Here is a 22018-nt window from a genome sequence, read left to right as displayed (position 1 = left end):
AAGGTATAGGATGAATCCAGAACACCAAATCAACAGGACCAAAAATGTAACTCTCTTTGTCACATGATAATCAAAAGAATAAATACACAAAACAAAGGAAGGATATTGAAAGCAGAGAGAGAAAGAAGGGCTAGGGGCACAGCAAGGTAGACACATGCCAATGACACCTGACTTTCAAATGAAGAGTTTGAAATTCAGGAGGGCTCGGTCTGATGTTCTACACGTTCTAAAACACTACAGATGCCAAACTAGATTATTATTCTCAGAAAACTATCAGTCATACAAAAGAAGGGAGAAAAAACTTTCTATGATATTAAAGATTTAAGTAATATATGTCCAGTAAGCCACCCTTTATGAGGATATTAGAAGGAATATTTTGCTATTGAGAGGAGACTGAATGTGCTCACTCAAGAGCATACAAGGAATAAACAATTTCATGACAGTTAATTAAAGAGGTCTAAGAATCCAACAGCACAATAAACATAAAAATTAATAAACATTCAGTAATAACTATAAATATTAATAGCCTTGATTCATCAATAAAAGGGAATGGGTAAACAGAACAGATTAGAAGATAGGATCCATCTTTTCACTGCCTATAAGAAACACACAAGATGATCAATGGCAGACACCACTTCAGGCTTGAAGGATGGAGAAAGGTATTCCAAGCAAATGAAATACTTCTAATATTTTGACAAAATAAACTAGTCAGAAGCATTTCTGACATTTCATATTTGTCAAAGAAAAAAGTCACTAGCAGGATATTATAATTATAGACATTTACTCACCAAACACAGTCTCACCCGATTTTATAAAACAAATATTATTATATCTAAAAACATGGATTGATCTCAACATAATGATGGTTGGTGACTTCAGTACACCACTCTCACCAACATAACAGGCCATTCTGACAAAAACTGCATAGGGAAACTCTGGGATTAAATGATGCCATAAATCAAATGGATCTGACAGGCATTTCCAGAACATTACATTCAATGGCAAGGAATCCATTTTCATCTCAGAAGACTGTATAAATTCCTCCAGAATTCATCATATGATAGGACACAAAGCAAGTCTCTGCAAATTTAGAGTAACTGAAATAACATCCAGCATTCTTTCTGATCACGAAGAATTAAGCTATATATTAATAGCAATAGAGAATTTAAGAAGTACACAAATGTATGAAAGCTAAGCAATAGACTACTGAATGAAAATTGGATCAAGGGAAAAACATCAAGAAAAATGTGTATAATTAAATGAAAATGAAAACAGCATACTAAAATATATGGGCACAATGAATGCATTCCTAAGAAAATAATTTATAGCAATAAGTGCCTACCTCCATAAAATGAGAAATCTCATATTAATAGTTTAATGATATACCTGAAATCTTTGTGGAGGACAAACAGAATTCAAAAAAGTGTATATGGTAAAAGATAATCAAAATAAAGAATGAAATTAATGAAATAGAAACAACAACAAAAACAAAAAAAAAACAATGCAATAACCATTGAAATGACAAGTATTTTATTTGAATAGATAAAAACGATTGATAAATGTTTTAGGCACATGGACAAAAAGAAAGAGTTAGAGGAACCATAGCCATAAAATTAGAGATAAGAAAGGAAATGATACAGTAAATACTGAGGACATTTTGTGAATCAAAAGGATATACTTTTAAAAAATTCTATATTTCGTCATGCAGGTTTTGTTTAGGTGACAACATGGTTGGGATTTCATGGGTGCTGTTTCAGTGTCCTATATAAAAAATACTGTCTCCAAGTAGGTGTCCTGGTTCGCTAGCTCTCAAAATCTTTTTACTCCTTCCTCCCTGTGCTTTCAGCATAGGGGTTGCATTATACTTGTACTAATTGGGTTGGGCATCCCACAGTCTATTGTTCTTTGCACTTTGACCATTGGTTGGTTTCTGTAATACTGACCATCTGTTGTAAAAAGAACCGTCTTTGACGATGGGTGAGATTTATACTTATTTGTGGGTGCTTTAAGTTGCCTTCTGTTGCTGTGATAAAACACTGACCAAAGGCAACTTGAGGAGGAAAAAGATTTATTTGGCTTACAGACTACAGACCATCATCGAGGAGATTCACAGTAAGGACTCAAGGCAGGGACCTATAGGCAAAAACCAAAGCAGAGACCACACAGGGACACTGTTTACTGGCTTGCTTTTCTTTGCTCAATCTTTGTAAATCTAAAGCCTACCTGCCCAGAGGTAGTGTTGCCTACAGGGGATGCCCACTCCCACATCAATCTTTAGTCAATAAAATGCTCCCTAGACATTTTTACATGTCAGTTTTACACAAAACAAACTAAAACACCCACAAATAAGTGTAAACCTTACCTTTCATCAAATATAATTCTTTCTAAAACAGATAGACATTATTACAGAAATCCACCAATGCCCAAGATGCAAAACACAATAGACTATGAGGTTGCCAAACACATCAGTAAATACACAATGCAACCCCTACATCTGAAGCCCACAGAACATCTTGGAAGAGGAGGTAGTGTAGTACGAATCTTAGAAGGTCTTGTTAATAAGAATAAACCTGGAGCCAGGTATTGGGGTGAATGCTGGAAGATCAGAGAAGCAGAACAAGCCACAGCTACCTCACCTTGCCAATTCCTCAGCTGATACTGTTTCCTCAGACTGGAAGCCTCTCAGTCCTCATTCAGAATGAATCTCAGCTGAACTGTGCTGCTCAAAAGTCTGAAAGTTTAACCAGTCCTAGTTCCTTGTTTTCAAGCCTTATATACCTTTCTGCTTTTTGCCATCACTTCCTGGGATTAAAGGTGCGAGTCACCAAGCCTGGCTGTTTCCAGTGTGGCTTTAAACTCACAGAGATCCAGCCGGATCTCTCCTTCTGAAATGCTAGGATTAAAGGCACGTGTGTCACCATTTTCTGGCCTCTATATCTAGTGGTTGTTCTGTTCTCTGACTCCAGATAAGTTTATTAGGGTGCACAATATATCAACTATAGAGTAGAATGATTATTAGAGCCAGAGAGTTAGGACATATGCTTGGAGACAGTATCTTTTATATATGACACTGAAGCTGTACCTCAACAATCCTTAGATGAGTTCCCTTCTTCCTTCTAGTTGTGTCAAGTTTAAATAGCTAAACAGTGCAATAAACATAAGGATAAGATTTTAGAATGTAGTTAAAAATTATACTGCCCTAAGGAAGTAAGAGTAGTATATTCTCCTCTAAATCTCTATGATCACACCAGCTCTGGGTAGTTGGATAGGTTTACAGTACCAGGTAGGAGTCCCTCCTATTGACGAGTATAACATGAGTAGATAAACTACCTCAGGTATATAAAATCACATACAGCCTCAGCCCTAAGTGAAGAAATATAGGTAAACAAGGTTTTCAGAAAGAGGGAAACAGTATTCTCCAGAGAAGAGAGCCCTAATAGGTTATTCAACCCCAGTAATCAACCTTAAACATGTACACGTACATACATGATTACATGGATTATGCAGGTTTTATATAGAGAGAAAACATATATTATACATATGTATGTAATGATAATAAAGAGGAAAGGTCATGAGTTTGAAAGGGCATTGGAGGACACAGGTGGTGTCAGAGGGGGAAGAATGAGGGATGGAAATAATGTGAATAATGAAGGTAGGGCATTATCAAATAAACCTACATTCCTATGATCTAGAAAATATAAAATGAATAAATTCACTCTCTTCCTCTTTCTTGATGCTTATATAAATAATATATACATTTTAGATAAAGTAAATAATTTAAGTAGACCCATAACAACAGATAAGAAGAAGTAGTAATTAAAAAAAATTCTCCAAACCAAACAAGTCCCAGGGTAAATGAATTTGAAGCACAGAATTCTACCACATCTTCAAAGAAGAACCAACATCAATACTCCTTAATATAAAATAGAAAAGAAATAATTCCAAATTCCTTGTATGAAACTCTCATTACTCTGATACCCAAACCAAAGAAGAATCAATAATTAAAGAGTAATGGAAGTTAGTCTCTAAGAAGAGCCTAGATGTAAAACATTTTTAGCAGAACACTTGCAAAGTGCAGTCAAGAACAAATGGCAAATATTTTCTACCATTATGAACCTGGCTTCATCCTACAGTTTCAGGGATGGTTCAAAATATGTAAGACAATAAATGTAATACACCAAGTCTACAGGCTACATCACAGAATCCACACCATCATCCCTTGACAAAATGCAACATCTATTCATGATAAAAAGTCATGGAGAGAATAGGGGTAGTAGTGCCTCAGAATAATGAAGGCGATCTGCATGAATTCCATAGTCAACATTATCATAAATGGAGAAAATCCCAACCAATTTCCTTAAAATGAGGAATAAGTCATGGATGTCCATTTTTTTCCCACTTTTATGCAACATAGTACTTAAAGTCTTAGCTGGAGTAATAACACATTAAAGTGATAAGAATGATACAAATAAGAAAGAAAGAAGTCAAAATATCTTTATTTTCAGATGATATAATTTTATGCATAAAAATCCTTGAAGACTTCAACTGCAAAGTTTGACAGCTGATAAACACACAAAAGTAGCAGAATACACAATTAACACCCCAAAATTGGTAGCATTTCTGTGTACCACCAACAAACATACCAAGAGAGAAATCAGGAAAACAGTACCATTCACAATAGTCTCAAGGGAAAACAATTTGGAATAGATCTAACCAAGGAATTGAAAGACTTAAATAATTAAAACTTTAAGACATTGTAGAAAGAAACTAAACAAGATGACAGAAGACGGAAAGAACTCCCATGCTCATATTTTAATAGAACAATATTATAAAAATGACCATCTTACCCAAATTTATTTACAGATGCAACACAATCATCATAAAAATTCTAACACAATTATTTATTAATTGAAAATGTATCTTAAATTTCTGAAGGAAACATACACACAAACAAAACAAACAAGCAAAAAAAAAAAGACAAAAATGAAACATTATAGCCAAAACAATTTGGAACAATAAAAAATGCTGAAAGTGTCACCATCACTGATTTTATATTATACTACAGAACTGAAGTAGTAACATTAGCATGGTACTGACACAGAAACAGCACATTAGTCATGGGAATAGATTGAGGAATCGGAAATAAATCCACATCCCAGTGACCACCGGAATTTCAACAAAGAGACAAACAATTGACAATGGATAAAGGCTACTTTCTTCAATAAATGGTGCTGGTCATATTGGTTAGCTTCATGTAGAAATGAAATGGATCATTTTCTCTCACCCTGAACAAAACTCATCTCTAAGTGGATCAAGAACCTTAACATCATAAGACTCGGTACTCTCAACAGGATGGAGAATAAAATAGAAAATATACTTGAAATTACTGGCTCAGGAAAGAACATTCTGAAAAAGATTCTGACAGCTTAGGCATTAAGACCAACAATGGATAAAGGACTACAAAGTTTCTGTGCAGCAAAAGATGCCACCATTCATGTATAGAGACCGTTTATTAAGTGGGGAAAGTATTTACCAGCTCTACGTCTGACAGGAAGTTAGTTTCTAGAATATATAAAGAACTTAAAAAAAAGAAACACAAAACCCAACCAAGCATCTAGAGACAAACTGCCAAAGTAAAAGTTGGAGCAAGGAACTAAACAGAATTCTCTAGAGATGTAATGCAAATGGCTTAGAAATAGTTTTTTAAAGGTTCTACATCTTTAACCATCAGGGAATTTTAAATCAAAGTACTTTGGAATTTCATTTCAACCCAGTCACAACTGCTAAGGTAAACAAAACAAATGACCCTATTGGCTGATACGGATTTGGGGAAACTGGCATTATTACTCCTGGTTGGAGTACAAACTGGGACAGTCACTATTGAAACAAGGTTCCTCAAAAAGCTGGAAATACATCTATCAATATGATGAAACTATAGCACTCTTTGGCATAAATCCAAAGGACTCTTTATCCTACTAAAGAGGTACTTGCTCATACTTGTTCATTGTGCTCTAGTCACAATAGCCAGTATATAAAAATAATATAGATATCCATTAACTGATGATATATTGATAATAAAATTGTGGTACATTTATACAATAGAATATTGATGGAGCCAGAAACAATTATCCTGGATGAGGCAAACCAGAGACATATTGACAAATATTAAATTTTTTTTTCTCATAAGTGGATGTTAGCTTTGAATCTTTAGAAATGTGTGTTTCATTTGGAATACTTGGATGTTAGGGAACTAGTACTTGGCCCTTGAGCATGGTCTTTCAATGGAGGGTATACAAAACAGTTATATAAACTGTTAAAGGGGAACAATGGAACAGGGAGGAGTCCTTGGGTGGTGGATGGAAGGGTAGGGTAGAGGAGGGAATAATGGGAAGGACAATTGACATGAAAGGCTTTTTAAAAAAGACATGTGGAAAACTACTACCATAGATGCTTACTAAATATATGCATATTCAGATACAGCAAGAGTTTAAATGGAGTTAGTCTATTATGGGAAAAAATAATGCCTTTACTAGATAACACATGCTTGTAAATAAAACCCCCAGTAAAAGGAATGGGTTACTTCCTTTAGAGTTTTGGCTAGTGAGGTCTCATAGACCCCAAACATTACAGAATATTCTCATTGCTCTTGGTGACCTTCCAGAACTTGATAGTAAGATCCTGTTATGGAAGACACCACTTTCTTGAGTCACAAAGAATGAAGATAAAAAGCTGCTACTGATCAGGAAGCTCCATTCCTGCTGGCTAGCTTTTATAGTGCTATGCACACAACAGGAAGAGAAAAGTCATAATCAATCCCCTCAGCTGAAAACCTTGTGAATTATAATATATGTTCTGGCAAGACATGACCACTGACACAATAGTAGCACAAGTTTCATGAAAGCAACCAAACGCTTTCTGATTGGCTCTATGGGATAGAACCCCTATATAGAACTGTTGTCGGGGCCAAGAACATGTAACTGGATGAATTATAGGTCCTAGGAAGAACCTAGTGTTGGTTATTTATTTTTTTCCACTCTTTTGCTCTTTGGTATTTGCCCTTTTGGGGGCCCACCACCCAGTTCCCAAATAAATCACACACGGATGCTTATTCTTTCTTTGAATGCTTGGCCTTAGGTTGGCTTGTTGTTAGCCAGCTTTACTTAACTTAAATTATCTCACATCTACCTTTTGCTTCTGGGCTTTTACCTTTCTCTTACTACTGTATATCTTACTTTCACTCTTACTCCATGCCTGGCTGTGTGGTTGCCCCCTGGTGTCCTCCTCTCCTTGTCCTCTTGCTCCTTCTTTTTCTACTCTTGTTCTCCTTCCATTTATTCTCTCTGCCTGCCAGCCCCATCTATCACTCTCCTGGCTAGCCATTGGCCTTTCAGATCTTTATTAGACCAATCAAGTGTTTTAGACAGGCAAAGTAACACAATTTCATAGAATTAAACAAATGCAACATAAAGGAATGCAACACATCTTTGCATCATTAAACAAATATTCTACAGCATAGAAAAAGCAACACACCTTAAAATAATATCCCACAACAACCTAGGACTATTAATCTTTTAAGTGGGCACAGTTTCAAAATGACTTCTAATTGTTCTACCCACAGGTTAGGGCATCTCTCAACCCTCATCAGAAAAGCTGCATGAGATAGCTGTTTGAAACTTAGGACTTATACAGGGACGCTTGGCTCAGTCTGGGAGGAGGGGACTGGACCTGCCTGGACTGAGTCTATCAGGTCGATCTCAGTCCTTGGGGGTGGCCTTGATCTGGAGGTGGTGGGAATGGGGGGTGGGCTGGAGGGAAGGGGAGGGGGCAGGAAGGGGGAGAACAAGGGAATCTGTGGCTGTTATGTAGAACTGAATAGTATTGTAAAATAAAATAAAATAAAAAAATATATCGAAGGGAGAAAAGAAAAAAAAAAAAAAGAAAAGCTTCTTATGGGAACTAGCACAGAAATCTTAAACTGGTCAATGTACTGATATCAGCCCTAAATGGTACTTCTATCTCACAGCCCTCCCTGTGAGTCTCAGGTGTCACAGAGGATGAGGGAGGATGAAAGACTATGAATCAGAAATAAAAATGTTTGTGCCGGGCGGGGTGGGGGGTACAATCAGGTAGTTGCACATATGATCTCAGAGTTGTTGTGCCATTTTGTACAAGAGCTGCTCAAGTTCATGCCAGACAACAATCCTGTCATAGATCAGGAAAGATGGGTACAAAGTCCTGCTCTTCTCTGAGGAAATACTGACACTTGATACCTGTTGGGAAAGGAGAGCCATCTTCTTGTTAATAGAATGACCACTGTTAGCCTGGCCGCTTATCAGGGCAGGTTCCACATCCAAGAGCATTTGAGTGGCTCAAATTGGACTACATGAGTTTTAAAAGATCAAGAAAATAAGACAAAGGAGAAAAGGAAATTTGTTTGGTAGTGGGGTGGTGCGGAATCTCAGAGGAGTTTGGGATAGAGAGTTAATACTATCCAAATGAATTGCATGAAATTCTCAAAGAATTAATAAAATGTTATTTTATTATACATACCAATTCTACCTTTAATAATCTATTAAATTTTGATGCCTTGCAGTTTGGGGAGTTAAGTTAGTAAGCATGTATTTTAGTTGTCTCATTATTATTATCAACAAGTAAAATTAATGATTTGAAAACAATGTCAATTCAAATTTCATTTGGGAGCACAGAATTATTAATTGTGCACAATCTCATTACAATGAGATGAATGTGTTTTCCCATAATATGTTTCTTTATTTTCCCAAGATATAGAAATTTGTTGTATATGTGTAAGGTTATAATTAATATTAGCAATTTCCTAAGCAATTTTCCAACACATAAATTGTTTTTGTAAACTGTACTATGGCTATGCTGAGTCTATATCTCTCTTTTAATTGGTAAATGTTAGCTACTTATCATTAGCTTTAAGTAAACCAACTACCAAAACAGGGACTGTCCTAAAAAAAAAAGGAGTGTTATAGAGACTAAAGTTGAGAGAACATGACAATAAATATAATTGCATCACATCTCCCATGCATATTCTGAAGACACTGCATTTATATTCCCTTTAAGACTGAATTGAAGTAGAGTATAAATTACAGTTTCCTCAAGAGGGATATGACACTCTTTATCAAGTGCTGAGTTAAGGAATGATAATAGAACAAGGAAGTAATACTACCTGGAAATCAATACTACACAGTGACATCACCTGGAAGCACATCACTAATACTCCCTCAAATAAATACCACCTATCCTACCACATGGAATCAATACCATCTAGTGAAACCACCTGTACTCAAGACTAACACCTGACATTAGTACCACCAAGGAATACCTCCTGGAGGATAATACTACCCAGTGATGGCAGTTGGGGTAAGTATCACCCAGTATTACAAACCTGGAAGTCAATACCACCTACGGAACTTAAGGGAACAGTGTGGTTACTAGAACACAGTACACAAGGAACTTACTCAAGAGGAAAGAGCCCTATTTCTAAACACATAAGAAGTGAGACCTTAGGCCCTACTCAAACTGCTCCCTAATTCTAGCCATACCCATCTCTAAAGAAGGGAAATGTGGATGGAATCATCGTCCTCTAAAGCTACCTCCCTAGAGAAAATAATATAAAACAGCATTTCCAAATATATAAAAACAGGAAACACTGCCTGCAGGTACAGTTTCTCAGTTTTATAATTCAACTTTTTGTGCCATTGCTTTTAGCTTTAGACTATTTTAAAATGATTTTATTTATTTTTAGATGTTGGGTTTAATCATCTGAAATGTATTACTGAGGTTACAATTCATTTTATATGTAAAAGGAAAGACTGAGTTGAAAGTACTATGTTCCAGTGTGCTCAACTGAAAAAGTTTTAAAGTATTGTAAAGCTCAGATGAAGTTGATGTTATTTATTGACTGACACTAAGATAATTAGTTGAGATGAGTTTTTAGACTCACATACTATATACCTCTATTAATTAAAAATCCTCAGCAATATTGCTTGAGTCATAAGTAAAATTGATAAGACAATAAACTCAATCTCAGAAATACAATGACATTTACAAGATGTCTCAATTCTAAAAAAGTCAAATTATTTTTCTTTATATGGTTTTATGACATGAGTGGCAAATACCACTGTTAGGACAAGTCTTCAGATAAACTGAACAGTGTACGTGGTTGTATTACATATTCCCTTGCTGCAAAGAAGGTTAATTTTAGTTGCAAGCCAGTCTTGCGCATCTGCTTGCCTTGTATTACATTGCAGTGAAGTAATTAGAAACATGTGCTTTGTTAAGCAAAAATCACGACACACAAGAGCTTACCTTAATTCTGATTTCACAGTGTGAAATACACATGATTCTGATCTAGGAAAATAGAACAAGAGGCTGGGAGCGAAGCAAGAGGAGAAGACTCACTACACAATAGAAAAAAAACAGAATTTTATCCAGCAAGAGAAAGGACTTTGAAAATACTGTGCTTTACCAACGTTGTGATCACCAGAGAGATGCTCAAATTTACTTATAGTTTTATTTACATATTATTAAGAAAAAAATTTATTCATTTTACATACAAATCAAAGATCCCCCTCTTCCCTCCTTCTGCTCCTCCAGCCTCCTCCTCCCAACCCACCCCTCATTCCCTCCTATAAGAAGGTAAGGCCTCCCATGGGGAGGTATATCTAGTAGAGGCAGATTCAAGCCCCTTCCCCTGCCTCAAGGCTGTGCAAGGTGTTCCATCATAGGTAGTGGACTCCAAAAATCCAGCTCATGCACCAGGAATGGATCCTGATCCTACTACCAGGGGGGCCCTTAAGCAGATCAAGCTACACAACTGTCTCACTATGCAGAGGGCCTAGTCCAGTCCCATGCAGGCTCCACAGCGGTTGATCTAAATTTCATGAGTTCCTACTAGTTTGGATTGGTTGTCTTTAGGTTTCCCCATTATGATCTTGATGTCCTTGCTCATAGAATTCCTCTTCTCTCTCTTCAGCTGGACTCCTGGAGCTCCCCTGGTGTTTGGCTGTGGATCTCTGTATCTGCTTCCATCAGTTACTGGAGATAGGCTCTATGATGACAGTTAGGGTATTCACTGATCTGATTACTGGAGTAGGTCAGTTCAGGCACCCTCTCCACTATTGCTAATAGTCTAAGCTGGGGTTATCTTTGGGAACTCCTGGAAACTTCACTTATAGTTTTATAATTTGCTTTGTGTGATGTGTTTTGCTCTTTCATAACTCTCCATTTTAATATAAAATCTGTTATTATGCTTATTACCTACACTTTAAAGATTGAGGTGGATATAGAAATATAATAGTTTTCTTGGGTTTATGTGTAAAATTTACTTTCCTAAGTGATGCTATCATCAATACTCAGTATAGGAAGAGTCCTGTTTTTGACTCAATATAGCTACTTTTTAACTTTTTAAATTTTATTACTTATATAGTGTTGCTAAGTCAGTTAACATAAAGTCCCCCTAATTAAAACTGGTTGCAAGAGCTTTTGTAGTATTTTAAATTGTTTGATACTGCCACTGCTGCATCATTATGCTACACTTGTCTGAAGGAATTTGTTATTTAATCCAGTAGCTTCAGAAATTGCAATGAAAAGATAGTTGAGCCATTCGCAAGTTGTTGAAGGCAAAGTCATTTGGGTTTGTCTGTTTTGACTGTGCTAGTCAAGGTTGCCTACTGCTTTGCAGGATTTAGCAACGTAAAGTTGGGCACCACACCTTTATATGCTATTTATTTTATTATTATTTTTTGTGGATGTTATTTGAATCTAGGAGTACTGATGTTTCATTTGTGTCCCTGCTGAGTCATTGTCAGTATTGTTTTGAATAGTAAAGGAAACAAGGGCCATCATCTCTTCACGGATTTTAGTCCTTCTATGGGTGTTGCTAGAATTTTCCAACTTATCTAGAAACAGAACACCCAGGAGAAATGCATGCTTTTGATCTACATCATCTGTTCTGTTTGGATCTGATTCCAAATCAAAGGAAGGTAATTGGAAATGAATGCGCTAAGTAGAAATATCATCAAAGGTCTATCTAGCTATTTTAATTCATTTATTTCTGTATTTAATAATGATTTTATTACTTGTGGTGAGCATTTCATCATACCTTTCAAATAGGAAAAAATAATGCTTTCCTTGTCACAAAAACACAGCCCTGGTTTTTCCCTGCATTTCTTTTCATGGACTAAAGACATTGATAGTGAATGTGATGTCATTTTGTGCAATATTAACAAGAAAGTTGGTCACAGTCCTGAATTTTAACACCGATTAATACTAGTGTCCTTGAATAAAGGATAAGGTTGTGGATGATTAATATTTTAAGTTATTGAGGAAATATTTTTGCTTCTTGAAAGAGGCATAAACAATACTATCGTGCTTTGAATTCCCCTGAAGAAATACTATATGAAGACTTCAGCTATTATTAATTATAGTAATAAATGGGAAGGAGAAAACAGTCCACCAGGACCTCTATAATATTAACAGAAAAAGTCACCTTTAAAGTCATGCCCAACCACTTTCTGCCCTTGTTTTCTGAAAGATAAAACTAGCAGCCTTTTGCATACTAGCTATCCACATGTAGAAGAAATTCTAGGAAATAAATTATATGCAAAGATATTAATTAGTTAAGCACTAATTATGGTACTTATAAAACAAAGAATTATTTTTAAGTCTGAATAGAACTGTTTTCTTCAATCTCATCTAAGTAGGAGAGTTCTTTCTCCTGGGAGGTGCTTTTATTACAATAAACTTGAATCAACTCTAAAGATTTTGCACCTGGAACTTGGAATTAATGGTCAAAAGTTAGAGAGAGATCATGTTTAATTACATCACCTGTTCTTAGACCTTCCTTAAATATAAAGGTCTGTGATCTACAAGAGGCTCCTTGTAGAATAATCACATACTGTCAGAACTTCAATAAAAATTAGACAATGTGTCCTACTATAGCAGAATTTTTCATAGTTAATGATGCTGTGATCAAAATGCCCTTTGGATTTTGATATTCATCTTCGGTTGAGTTACATATTATCTTCAAAGTTGTAATGGCTTTATGGAGTTATGTACAGAGAAAGGAAAGTGCAAGCAAGAATTCTTAAGCTGAAGTAGAGCTCAATCTTAATCTATTTCCTTCATCTCTGACGCAAAGCAATGGCTTTCCTGTTCATTTTCAAAGAACAGAGGTATCCATCCCCGTCCTCCTCTATAAAATGAGCTCATGTGGTTAAAGAAAACACAGGGCCAATGAAACAAGTAATATGGGATCTATATCACTTCATCTGACATTGACCTTTACCATATGCAGTCTCTGCTCTAACATGTCTGTACAACAAATTACTGATTTGCATGTACACGCTGCCTGGAATTTGTCTCAATTTGTGTTAGATGCTACATTTATATACATGCTAGAAAGATTTTGGGGAAGGTCTTATGTGCTTTTAATTTTTTAAATTTTGTGTGTCCATGTAGGTGTGTGGGCATGTATGTGTGTGTATATGTTCCTATGGGTGTTCATATGTGCAGATGTATGTGCACGCATGTGGCAATCTGAAATCATTCTCAAGTGTCATTCTGCAGAATCCAATCACCTTGTTTTTGAGGCAAGAGTATCTCCTTGCCCTGGGCTCTAGCCCTGGGAATCTGCCTGACTTGTCTCCCCCGTGTGCTGGGACTTTGAGCACAAGCCATTATGCCCAGTGTTTTTATGTGGGTTGAGGGGATCAGGTGCACGCCTGCCTGCTTCTAAGCACTTTAGTAAAGGACTGAGCTCTTGTTCTAGGCCAGGCTTTCTTTCTTTCTTTTTTTTTCATCTAGTTTTGTTTCTCAACAGTGCTTCCAAATTGGCACTTTGAATGGCCTCTTTAATATTAGGAAAGCATAACCTAGGTATGGTTAACTGGAACACCTCATGAAGAGCAAGAGCTTTAACATGCTTACCTAATGTAGCCCCAATGATAAAATTCTCCTTTCCTGATGAATTTGTCTGTTAATATAAAATATAAAAGTTCTATCAATTAACCCTATTTAAAATTTAAATATTCAAAAAGAAAGTTGATTAAATCATTGCCATGATATCTTGCCAGAGCTATCTGCCTACATCTCTTTGATGCAGTTTAAAATGTATTTTAAGAGCAAGTATTTTGTTAAAGTGTGGTGGTCTGTGGGACCTGCCATTTTCAATTCCTTTTTAGAGTTTATGTAGCTCAATAAAGTAATCCCAATGAATGCCCAGGGAGCTAAGACACCAGGCAGTATTTCCAAGGATTTTAAATGACTTCATTTTCTTTTCTCCAAGAAAAATGTAAAACACTCAGCTTTCCCCTTAATCCCACTAGAGGTTTGATCCTGCATTGTAGGAACAATGAGAATAATTTTCTCATCTTGCTTGGTTTTTTTCCCCATCTTAGCTGAACTGTTTGCTAAGGTTCTATTGTCATTTCCCCCTTGTTGAACTCTATGAATATGCTTATAGATATTTACTTATTTGACAAATGTTATCTCATATTTATATCATTTTTATAAATTATTATCAACATAAAATTAGAAGGAAATATTAATTAACATATAATTTAAACTAATGATATTAATGGCTATGTAAATGCATGCAAGTTATAGATTTGTACTTATATTTGGCCATCAGTACATAGATCTGAACAAGTAGAAAATATTATAAATGATACACCATAACTAGTATATATGTATATATAAATATATACTCTATTACTTAATATAGCTGTTTAATCTATTTAAATATATTCATGATGAAAAGTCATATTCTGTGTTTTTACACTATTCTTTAAATAATTATTATATTTTATAGATATGTGATATGTGTGTTTTTGCCTTCATGGATATCTGTGTACCATGTGTGTGCCAGCAGAGCTCAAATGGTGTCAGATTTCTTGAAATTTGACAAACAGATGATTGTGTGCTTTGCTGGGAATCAAGTACAGGCCTTCTAGAAAAGGACTAAGTCATCTCTCCTCCACTATGTTCTACGTATTTTAAACAAGGCAAAAATCATACAATAATAAAAATGCATTTCTAAATTCATGTTTATAAATATTCTATTTTTCTTGACTTGAAGCCCTGATGACAAATGAGCTGGAATTTAGAGCTTTTGTTGTCTACTTAGGCCACAAGGATAGGACCCCCTCCCCACTGCTTCACGCTTGTAATTAAGGCTGTGAAGTCTCAGCTTCCTGTTCTATAATGCAGCCTTGCCCAGTGTCATGTTCCCAGCCATAGTGAATGCCATCTCTCTGGAACCGTAAGTTAAAATAAACTCCTTCTTCTACAAGTTTCCTTAATCATGCTATTTTGTCACAGCAACAGAATAGTAACTCATATACTTAAGGAATACAAGCAGATGACAAAAGATTCATTTCCAAGTGGGAATACATAGCAGGCTGCCATGTAACACCCAGAATGAAGGTCATCATGAAGAACATGACCATGGCACTCTAATCTTACATTTCCCTCCTCTAAAACTTTAAAGAATAAATATTTGGTTCTTTTCCCACCTAGTGTATATTTTATGATAAACTTCAAACTGTAGATAATACCTTGCCTTGTCATGGTTTTATCATATCCTTAACCAACGTGAAGATACTTGGATTTTTTTAACTTAAAAATTTTTAAATATGTTTTTATTATGTTTATTTATTTGTATGCATGTTATATGTGGAGAGGGCGTGAGTGTGTTGCACACATGTTGCACACACTTTCATGAAGTGCATCAAAGAACAACTTGTAGGATTTAGTTCTCTCCTTCTACCATTTGGGTTGCAAGGATGATCTCAGGTGTGTAGGCTTGACAGCCAGCACATTATCTGGTGACCAGTTACCAGCCCAATGTGGAGCATCTGTGTCAAAAGGAAGCTCCTTTTGATGGGACATGACTATCTAGTTTTATTGAAGGGACATTAAAAGAAAGGACTTGTAGTTGGTGGTTCCTCTCCGGGTACCGCCAAGACCCCACAGTCCCACAACCCACTTATAAAATAAACACACAGACGCTTATATTATTCAAAATGTTTGGCCTAATGGCTCAGTCTTCTAGGTAGCTGTTCTTACATCTTAAATTAACCCATTTCTATTAATCTATAAGTTGCCATGTGGCTCGTGGCTTTCCAGTATCTTAACATTTTCTCATGGCAGTGGCCGGTAGTATCTCTCTCTGTCCCAGTCTTCCACTTCCCCCTTCTCTTCTCTCTTTGTCCCACCTATACTCCCTGCCTGGCTACTGGCAAATCAGTGCTTTACTTAATCATCAATCCTCTATAGCACTTTACCTTTTTGTCTTTTTTCAAAAAGGAAGGTTTCAACTTCAACATAGTAAAATTACATACAACAAAAAATTATCAAGCAAGAATCACAGCTACAACATCTAGTCTATTTGTATTTGTCAAAATTAAAGAAGATATCCTATCTACCCTATATTTGTGAGTCTAAGGTTTTATATCTAATTTATCTTTTATCATAACTAAGCAAATTATAACTATCTAGTCCTCAACTACATCAAAACCTCAGAAGGATATAATATTACCTGAGAAATGGGAGAAGGATGCAAGCAACTTTCAGGAGTCTTGGGAGAGTAGGCAGAGACAGCTGGCAGCCTGGACAGTCACCTAATGTTCTTTTGTAAAGTTGGGGCATCTGTCTTCAGCCCACAGGCTTAGAGTCTCTCAGCCATTTCTCTCTGTGTCCTGTAGAATGTCTGGCCGTTTCCTCTATGAAGCAGGAACCTGAAGGACCATTTTGCCAAGCAAAGTTCAGTGGTCACCTTCCCATGGGTCTGGCATGTCCAGTTGATCAAGCAGTCCAGACAAGAACAGTTTTTTTGCCCAAATGGCTATTTTTGCCAAGAAGAAGATAAACTCCATATAGAGTGTCTTCGATGCTCATCCTCCTCTCTGAAGTAAATCAGTGCTGCCAGGAGCAGACATGTCTCATTGTCCAGAGAGCTTAAATTTTTTAAAACATTTTAAATACCATATTCTGTAGGTCTTTGAAGTGTTTGAAGACCATCTATCTGTTTGAAATATATCTATATATACCTAGAAAACTAAACTAACATGACTATAATTTTGATTATCATAGGAGACTAATTATAATTATGTATTGCAATTTAAATTAGTTACATAAACATAATACCTCCAATGAGAGTAGAAATATATACAGTATAACAAAATCAACTCTAATTTTGTATCAATAAACTACAATCTATAGCAATGTAAAACATTTCTAAACAAGTTGTTGTTCTTTAAAAGTATGTTCAATAATCTACCCTTTCATTCCATCATATCTATATCATATCCCCTTTTCTTCTTAGAAAGAGATTGCATTTATAATCAACCTGTTTTAAATAAAAAATATTGGTTTTTCTCTGTCCCACATCAGAGGGCTCTTTTGATATGGGACACAAGAATCTCTTAACTTTTTCTTTTAATAATATGCTTGGGTTTAGAGAAGGAGTGAGCCAATTCCATCTTCAAAGCCAGCTACGTATATTGGGGAATTTGGGCGTATCTTTTCTTACTACTTCCTGCTGGATGGGAAGGGTGCTGTATCTTATGGGGACACAAAGAAAATTTTAGGTTTATGGGGTAGTCTGTGAGGCTGTATTGTCTGAGCCAGTTGTCTTGAAACCATTGTGGATGTTGGATCATCTGGGCCATGGTGTCATCGGAGACCTTTCAGTGGGTCTTGGCTGGTCAAACCTGATATAACTTAATCTGGAAGAAATGGATAGCCTGTGGCTTTCTGTGGAAACAAAAGAAGAGCCTCCTTTCCAAAGCAACATATCCTTAGATACAAATTTTGAAGTCAAGGTACCTTTAAAATATACATATTGGCTTAACTCAACAGCTTTTACAATCAAATGTTTTTCTGTAGTTAAGAATCCCAAAGACAACACAATCCAGATTCTCTGTGTAATATGCATCTTTACGTGGCTTATTTTATACTACCTTTATTGTCTCTTTAAAAACTTTCTTTTTAAAAACTATCTATTTGTTTATATAACTGCAAGGACTCTAAATTTTGTGTAGTACCCTGAGGTTTAAGTGTTTATGAGATCCACAATTTTATACAATACATTTACACACACACACACACACACACACACACACACACACACACACACACGAATCTGCCAGCCCTGAAAGCATTAACTGAGGATGAAATACACACTCTGAATGTGAGTAACACCCACTCACAGGCTGGGGACACCTACTGTACAAAAAAGTAAAAAAAAGAGAAGGTGAGCAGGGTCCTAGCATTTGTTTATCGCAACTTTCCAAATGGGGACTCTAGGAGATCAGCTTCTTATATCTCCAATACCAGGATTTCTCTGCAATGATGAACTGGATTCCTCTGAACTGTGAGACAAAAGAAACCCTTTCTTTTCTAAGCTACTTTTGTGTCACGTGTCTGGTCACAGTGACAAAAAGAGCAGCTGTGCTGGTTGGTTCTATCAATACAAACCTCAACTTATCTGGAAAGAGAGACAATTAAAAAATGCCTTCATCAGATTGCCTGTAGTCAACTCTGTAGGACATTTTCTTGATTAATGATTGATGTGGGAGGGCTTAGTCATTTGATGGTATAGGAGAGCATGCTGAGCACCCAATGGAGGGGCAAGCGAGGAAGTAGTGCTCCTCCATAGCTATTGCTTCAGTTCCTGCCTTGAGTTCCTGCCCTTACTTCCTTCAGTGATAGACTGGTACTCAAAGAACAAAATGAAAAAAAAAAAAAAAGATTTCCTCCCCAATTTGAGATTGGTCATTATGTTTTATCACAGCAATTGAAACTCTAAGACACTAACAGAGGCTCTTCATGGGTGCTTAAAAAACTGAAGGTTATTTTGAGGCACAAAGCCATCTAATCTTGGCTCCTTTTCTTTGACTTGGTACCGTGGTGACATTACCTCACCATACTGGCAATATGTTGCCACACTTCTAAAAACATTCAAGAACATGAACTCCACTCGAGAATTATTTTTTAATCTTAAATCTTCCCACCTAAGTATGAAGTGTGAATATTCTTCTACTCCTTTAATTTGTTATATGTTTTTGATAATTTATTATTCTCTGAAACTATATAGCTTAGTATATTAAACATATCTCTTGCCACACTGTTGGCTTTTATAATTGTAGGTGTTGTGTTTTAGCTCCCACAGTACCCATAGTGCCTCAATGGAGGCCTGGCTAAGTAAGTCAGTGATAGATGCTTTGTCAAATAAGTTCATTTATTTATTAAGAAGGTATTATGTAAAGCAATGGAATGTTCCAAATGTTTAATGATTAATCTGACTATCTTGGTGCTTGCCGGCTGGTGAGTTCCAGTCTTTTTCTAAAACTGTTATGAGGTCAGGCTTGCTCTTCTGTGGCTACTTTTCTGTCTGTCTTTGGAGCTTAAAAGAAAGATGGAAAGAAGTGTGCAGGGGGAGACTGGTGTTGGTAGGAGGAAAAGTACAGACCTCCTGTCACAAAGCTTTCTTTCCTGGATGGACTGCATTACCCAAATTTGAATGATCAATTATTTATAAGCCATACTTGATTGCCATGGCTACAGTCCCATCTGTAGGGTATGTTCAGTGGCTGCCTGTCTCTACCATTTTTAGAATGTTCAAATTAAAATAAAATTGCTAAATTTGAAGGAGAGAAAGAAGTTTTCACTAATACTTTTTCCCATTGGCTTACAGTCCACAGTGTGTGTGTGTGTGTGTGTGTGTGTGTGTGTGTGTGTGTGTGTGTGTATGGATATAAATGTCTTTGTAGAAAAGCAGAATTTTTGGCTCTCTCTGTTTCTGCATGCGTGTGTGTGTGTGTGTGTGTGTGTGTGTGTGTGTGTGTGTGTGTGCATGCATATGTAGGAAAAGACTACATCATGTGTGCAGAGGTTACAGACAGCTCATAGGTGTTAATTTTCTTTTTCCACTATCTCTGTTGTTAGATTTGGCATTAAGTACCTCGACCTACTGACATTACTGCCAGCCCAGGTTTTGAATTTTAATGTAGTTTCTTGATTTCCACATTAATGTAGTAAACATTACAAAACACAGGACTAGTATGATGGTCCTGTTATCTCAACATTTGCGAGGCATTGTAGGAGGATCAGGAATCCAAGGCCAGTCTCAGATGCATGGAAGGTTCCAGAGAAACTTGTAGTGTATGAAACTGTCTCAAGAAACAAATGGATAAACACAAAATATAAACTGTAGTCTAAAGTCAAGAAAAATACAATTTCTGCAATACATTTACTGAAATATGACACAGTCACACATGGATTTTATTATGCTTTCAGAAACCTGTTTTGAATTTGCATCACCATGAATGTACATATTTGCTTTCTCATTGCATGCGTATGGTTTTCATTGGTGAGAATACAATTTAAGAAACGTTTTAAGAGTAGTACCTACATATTTCTATAATTGATGTATTGCACATTAGAACTAATTTCTTTTTACTTATAACACCAAATGAAGTCATTTCTGGAAGGCCAAACGGTAAATATCATGAAGATCTTTTATAAAATTCATTGCAAAAATTTTACCTTATCCATCTGCGTGAGATGTGGTCAAGAAAATTATTTCTAAGAGAATATCCACCAGAAAATGCACTTGCTTTCAAATCTTCTCAAAGCCATGATGATTCTGACTGGAGACACTGTGTTTAATATGAAATGTGAAGACAGGTGCATCCATCATTTCATGCTTAACATTATTTTTAAAATACTCTAATTTTGTAGCTTCACATATATTCCAGAGTCTTATTTGCTGTGTTTCAGCATAATTTCATTCATTAATTTTCTCTCAAAGCCATGACAGGGGAAATCTTTTTGTTTATTCAAGGCCCAGTGGCGCTTCAGCTTTTCACTTTGTCTGCAGGTGTGGCCTCCCAGAGCCTGTCACTGAAATACCGCAGAGCAATAGATGTTTGCATTGGCAGCTGCCCCATCCTCCTGTAATTAGACATTACAAACAGTCGATTTCAGATTTTTTTGTTCTTCCAAGCAGCAACAGCCTGACAATTTGTCTCTCAATTCATGGTTACTTTTTACCATTCTAATTCAGTCTTTTCATTTCCTAATGTCAATATATAGCTTACCTGGCCAGTATGGTTTATTTAAATTCTCATTTCAATGCTCTCACCAATAAAAATTTTGCCTTTTCTCATTGTTGTTTATTTCTTTCACTTTGTAATTCTTCTGTAATTTTGCAACCAAAGCACTGCCTCTTACCATAATAACCACAGATTTCCAAAGCAGCATGACTAATCTTAACCTTTTTAACCTGCTCTCCTAAGTTACTGAAGAGTGTACACAAAGCTCTGCCACTGTGTTACAAATTAATGTGAGTACTCAAGAAAGGAAGAACATTATAAAGCATAATTAATGCCATTAATAATAATTACTATTTGTTCAATAAATGCAATTGTGTGTGTAATTTTGAGTTTATTCACAATTACATTCCCAATGTTAGTATTATTAATTCTGCTTTAAAATTCTTGGCATAAGAGAATTATTCAAGCAATATGCCAATAATTAATGCTTTATGAGGGATCAGTGACCTCTCTTTAGGAAAAAGAAGTGTACTACTATATAAAAAACTTACACTTTTAAATGATAGCATGATATGACAAAAACCAGGAATGCTTTACTTATACATCCATTATAATGGTAATCAATTTTACTTAAAATGCTCTTATGATGAGCTTGGAAAGGAATTCTCTTTTCTTTCTTGACTCTTTTTTATTTTCATATCTGATTATTTTCTACTTAAGGATGCATAGCCATTTTGATATGTCTCATTTATCTCCAAAACAGAACAGTTTTTGTGTGCATGTGTGCATTTGTTTGTGCATGTGTCTATGTCTGCATGTGAATGTATGTCTCTGTGTGTATACACATATGCTTCCTCATACTGTCTGTATTTTGCACAAAATACATTAACTTCTTCTGGATGGTTGCTTTAAATATTTTTCCATATTTTAAA

The sequence above is a fragment of the Peromyscus leucopus genome, chromosome 16_21 (assembly GCF_004664715.2).
Source record: "Peromyscus leucopus breed LL Stock chromosome 16_21, UCI_PerLeu_2.1, whole genome shotgun sequence".
Taxonomy (NCBI): Eukaryota; Metazoa; Chordata; class Mammalia; order Rodentia; family Cricetidae; genus Peromyscus; species Peromyscus leucopus.
Note: the sequence above shows the minus strand (reverse complement) of the source record.